We start from the raw sequence: 6000 nt of genomic DNA, 5'->3' as shown, positions 1-6000 counted from the left end.
TTTGTCTTATGCACATAATACAAACACATGACCACTGCAAGTACTCATCCATCTGTTCTAATAATTCTACTTTAACACCTTTATTGGAGTATAGTTGCTTTACAATGTTGTGTTAGTTTCTGCTGCATAACAAAGTGAATCAGTGATATGTATACATACATCCCCATATCCCCTCCCTCTTGCATCTCCCTTCCACACTCGCTGTCCCACCCCTCTAGGTGGTCACAAAGCATGGAGTTGATCTCGCTGTGCTATGCTGCTACTTCCAACTAGCTATCTATTTTACATTTGGTAGTGTATATAAGTCAGTGCTACTCTCTCTCTACCCAGCTTACCCTTCCCCCTCCCTGTGTCCTCAAGTCTATACGTCTGCGTCTTTATTCCTGTCCTCCCCGAGGTTCATCAGAACCATTTTTTTTTAGATTCCGTACATATGTGTTAGCATACGGTATTTGTTTCGCTCTTCCTGACTTCACTCTGTATGAGAGACTCTAGGTCCATCCATCTCACTACAATAACTCAATTTCATTTCTTTTTATGGCTCAGTAATATTCCATTGTATATATGTGCTACATCATTTTTTTAACATCTTTATTGGAGTATAATTGCTTTACAATGGTGTGTTTCTGCTTTATAACAAAGTGAATCAGTTATACATATGTTCCCATATCTCTTCCCTCTTGCATCTCCCTCCCTCCCACCCTCCCACCCTCCCTATCCCACACCTCTAGGTGGTCACAAACCACCGAGATAATCTCCCTGTGCCATGCAGCTTCTTCCCACTAGCTATTTTACGTTTGGTAGTGTATATATGTACATGCCACTCTCTCACTTTCTCACAGCTTACACTTCCCCCTCCCCATATCCTCAAGTCCGTTCTCTAGTAGGTCTGTGTCTTTATTCCCGTCTTACCCCTAGGTTCTTCATGACTTTTCTTTTTCTTAGATTCCATATATATGTGTGTTAGCATACGGTATTTGTTTTTTTCTTTCTGACCTACTTCACTCTGTATGGCAGACTCTAGGTCCATCCACCTCACTACAAATAACTGAATTTCGTTTCTTTTTATGGCTGAGTAATATCCCATTGTATATATGTGCCACGTCTTCTTTATCCATTCATCTGATGATGGACACTTAGGTAGCTTCCATCTCCTGGCTATTGTAAATAGGGCTGCAGTGAACATTTTGGTACGTGACTCTTTTTTAATTATGGTTTTCTCAGGGTATATGCCCACTAGTGGGATTGCTGGGTCATATGGTAGTTTTATTTTTAGTTTTTTAAGGAACCTCCATACTGTTCTCCATGGTGGCTGTATCAATATACATTCCCACCAACAGTGCAAGAGGGTTCCTTTTCTCCACACGCTCTCCAGCATTTATTGTTTGTAGATTGTTTGATGGTGGCCATTCTGACCGGTGTGAGGTGATATCTCGCTGTGGTTTTGATTTGCATTTCTCTAATGATTAGTGATGTTGAGCATTCTTTCATGTGTTTGTTGGCAATCTGTATATCTTCTTTGGAGAAATGTCTATTTAGGTCTTCTGCCCATTATGGATTGGGTTGTTTGTTTTTTTGGTATTGAGCTGTATGAGCTGCTTATATATTTTGGAGATTAATCCATTGTCAGTTGCTTTGTGTGCAAAATATTTTCTCCCATTCTGAGGGTTGTCTTTTGGTCTTGTTTATGGTTTCCTTTGCTGTGCAAAAGCTTTGAAGTTTCATTAGGTCCCATGTGTTTATTTTTGTTTTTATTTCCATTTCTCTAAGAGGTGGGTCAAAAAGGATCTTGCTGTGATTTATCTCATAGAGTGTTCTGCCTATGTTTTCCTCTAAGAGTTTGATAGTGTCTGGCCTTACATTTAGGTCTTTAATCCATTTTGAGTTTATTTTTGTGTATGGTGTTTGGGAGTGTTCTAATTTCATTCTTTTACATGTAGCTGTCCAGTTTTCCCAGCACCACTTATTGAAGAGACTGTCCTTTCTCCATTGTATATCCTTGCCTCCTTTGTCATAGATTAATTGACCATAGGTGCATGGGTTTATCTCTGGGATTTCTATCCTGTTCCATTGATCTATATTTCTGTTTTTGTGCCAGTACCATACTGTCGTGATTACTGTAGCTTTGTAGCATAGTCTGCAGGCTGCAGGTTCATAGTTCCCATTATTTTTGGTGTCTACCCCCAGTGTGTGAGGTTGGTTCAGTGTCTTGTGGAGGGGACTGGTGCCTGTGTTCTGGTGGATGGGGCTCGATCTTGTCTTTCTGGTGGGCTGGGCTGCATCCGGTTGTGTGTTTTGGAGTGTCTGAGCTTAGTATGACTTTAGGCAGCCTCTGTGCTAATGGGTGGAGTTTGTTCCTGTCTTGCTAGTTTGGCATGGGGCTTCCAGCACTGGAGCTTGCTAGCTGTTGAGTGGGGCTTGGTCTTAGTGTTGAGACAAAGATCCCTGGGAGAGCTCTCGCCAATTGACATTACATGGGACTGGGAGGTTTCTGGTGGTCCAGTGTCCTGGACTCAGCCCTCCCACCTCAGGGGCTCAGGTCTGACACCCAGCCAGAGCACCAAGACCTTGCCAGCCGCACAGCTCAGAAGAAAAGGGAGAAAGAAAGAAGAAGAAGAAGAAGAAAAAAAAAACCAGACAGAATCCTTGGACAAATGGTAAAAGCAAACCTAAAAAGACAATCACACAAACAAGCATACACATACACACTCAAAGAAAAAGGAAAACAATTTTTTAAATGTTTAAAAATATATAAAAATAAAAAAAATATATAAAAAGTTAGAAAGAGAGCACCAAACCAATAAATCCACCACTGATAATAAGCACTGAAACTAAACTAAGATAAATATAAAATCAGAAACAAATTAGACACAGAAAGCAAACCCCAAGTCTACAGTTGTTCCCAAAGTCCACCACCTCAATTTTGGGAACATTTGTTGTCTATTCAGGTATTCCACAGATGCAGCGTTTATCAAGTTGATCGTGGGGATTTAATCAATTCCTCCTGAGGCTGCTGGGGAGATTTCCCTTTCTCTTCTTTGTTCTCACAGCTCCTGGGGTTCAGCTTTGATTTTGGCCCCCACCTCTGTGTGTAGGCCACCCTGAGGCGTCTGTTCCCCACCCAGACAGAAAGGGGTAAAGCAGCAGCTGATTAGTGCTCTCTTGCTCACTCAAGCCTGGGAGAGGGAGGGGTATGGTAGTCATAATTGGAATGAGGGGTGATCCTGTAGCAGCAGAGGCCAGTGTGACATTGCAACAGCCTGAGGCATGCCGTGTGTTCTCCTGTGGAAGTTGTCTCTGGATTACGCGACCCTGGCAGTGGCGTGCTGCACAGGCTCCCGGGGGGTGTGCGTAGTGACCTGTGCTTGCACACAGGCTTCTTGGTGGCAGTGGCAGCAGTGTTAGCAGTTCATGCCCAACCCTGGGGTCTTAGCTGATAGCCGTGGTTTGTGCCCGTCTCTGGAGCTCGCTTAGGTGGTGGTGCTCTGCCTTCTGTGGGCACACAGGGAAGGAATCCCCTCTTCTCATACACCCTGAAACAATGGTCTCTTGCCTCTTTGGCAGGTCCAGACTATTTCCCGGACTCCCTCCCAGCTAGCTGTGGTGCACTAGCCCCCTTCTGGCTATCTTCACACAGCCAACCCCAGTCTTCTCCCTGGGGTCTAATCTCCAAAGCCTGAGCCTCAACTCCCAGCCCTCACCTGCCCAGGTGGTTGAGCAGACAAATGTCTCAGGCTGGTGTCCTTTATGTGAGAATCTCTCTGCTTTTTCCTCTGCAGCCCTGTTGCTGTGCTCTCCTCTGTGGCTCCAAAGCTTCCCCCACTCCATCTCCCATCCTGGCCAGTGAAGAGGCTTCCTAGTGTGTGGAAACTTTTCCTCCTTCACAGCTCCCTCCCAGAGGTGCAGGTCCTATCCCTATTCTTTTGTCCTTTTTTTTTTTTTTTTTTTTTGCTTTTGCCCTATCCAGGTATGTGGAGATTTTCTTGCCTTTTGGGAAGTCTGAGGTTTTCTGCCAGTGTTCAGCAGGTGTTCTGTAGGAGTTGTTCCACATGTAGATGTATTTCTGGTGTATTTGTGGGGAGGAAGGTGATCTCCACATCTTACTCCTCTGCCATCTTGAAGGTCTTCCCAGTAATTCTCCTTCTAATGGACTCTAATTCAGTGGGGTCTTTTTTCTTAGAGTAGTTTCTCAGACATCTTTGTTCTGTCTTGTGAGGTCACTGCCCCTGGACACATTGGCTACTATAGGACGATGAGCATGTGCTGCAAAATCCCCAGCATCAGTGAAGGGTTATATGAGGTCCTTGGATGAAGAGCCCAAGGCACCAAATACAGATAGTAAATCTTCCCTCTCCCCACAAAATAAAATAAAAAACCTACATCTAATAGGGAAGAATCAGATTTGGGGGTAGAGATGTCCTTGTGTAATGTGTCAGTCCTCAGTATTAGAAGGCTGGGGACACTATTACCTGTAGCTGTATGTGAACCAAAACGGGCAAAGACCATTATCTATGAGCTATGAATGTTCTAATATCAAAGCTGTAGTTTGGAGCTGAGAGAGTCCCATTAGGTATTATCTATTAAATAAGTAAGAGACACTTTCCAAGAGTGAGCTGAGTAGAGATAAGCATAGGGCAACCTCAGGGAACAGATGGAGAAAGGGACCTCCACATAGGAAGAAAGTCCAAACAACTCAGATTGGTAGTCAACACAACTAAAATTTCAGCCCAGTGGCTGAGATACTGAGGTACCTCCAGGAGTATTTTAGTCAGCTTCCCCCAAAATCCCAGAGCTGTTCAAATTTTTGTCTCACAAGGGCCAAACAGTTGGTAATATACCCCTTATACTATTTTCCCATCTGTTCTGAGTACAACAGTTGGGAGGGGGAGAGAGGAGCAATTTGGAATGAAAACTTAAAAAAAAAAAGTGGTAATTCAATGGTATTGAAACACTTGAAAAAAGTGGTAATTCAATGGTAAAAAATTGAAAAAAGTGGTAATTCAATGGTATTGAAACACTTCAATGGTAAAAAATTGAAAAAAGTGGTAATTCAATGGTATTGAAACACTTCAATGGTAAAAAATTGAAAAAAGTGGTAATTTAATGGTATTGAAACACCTAAAAACAAGCTGCTACAGAGGAAAACTAACACTGTTGCAGCCCAGTTTCCTCAATCTGCTAGTCTAGAGCAGTATCAGGCTATTCTTATAGCTGTGTCTCCCTTCCCATGAGGCATCATGAATTGTGGGAATGCCTGTTAACTTCAAGGTAGTTGCTCTGCCTTCAGGCTACACCTTAAACTCAATTGCTTGAGGACATTACTGACACGAGGTCCTTCAGATTTATCTGCACTTAGAACTTTGCTCATGTATTCTGTTCCAGGGTAAGGAAAAGAGAGCATCGCTAAGCTATGTATTGAGAGTTGTGACAGTTACACAGCTTTCATTCTCAAAGTTCTGAGAGCAGTCTTTGAAGAGAGATCAGGGGTTGGATGACAGAAATAATCAATAAACAGCCTATAATAGGAAAGACTGTCTTGAGCCAAACAGGACTGTAGCCCAGGAGACAGCCTCTCAGCTTCGAGAAACTGCTCAGTTGATGCATATTTCTGCCTAGTCTTATATTCCTTGTTCTGATAAGGCATAAACATGATAGGGGGATGTTCCTTTAAAGTTTCAAAAGAGACAAACTGAGTATCTGTACAGTGAGACAGCAGGACCCTGGTGTCTGGGAAGGGAACCTTATTTTTGATGGAGTGTTAACATGGATGCCATAGGCAAGGAGTTATTTATCCTTATCTTGAAAATGGACATTCTTTAGCTTAATGGTTAAAGAGCATGTGCTGCGTGTTTGATAGGCCATGAATGAGTCTGTCTTAGTTCACAAAAAGTCAAGTTGAACCACGTATAAGCCAAAAAGACTTCCCCATACCTCAATATGTGAACATTTTCTCCATCAGGTTTATAATCATAACAGGTATTAGCTTTCCTCACAGGACTG

This window comes from Lagenorhynchus albirostris, chromosome 9, assembly GCF_949774975.1.
Source record: "Lagenorhynchus albirostris chromosome 9, mLagAlb1.1, whole genome shotgun sequence".
NCBI lineage: Eukaryota > Metazoa > Chordata > Mammalia > Artiodactyla > Delphinidae > Lagenorhynchus > Lagenorhynchus albirostris.
This window is presented reverse-complemented; position numbering follows the sequence as displayed.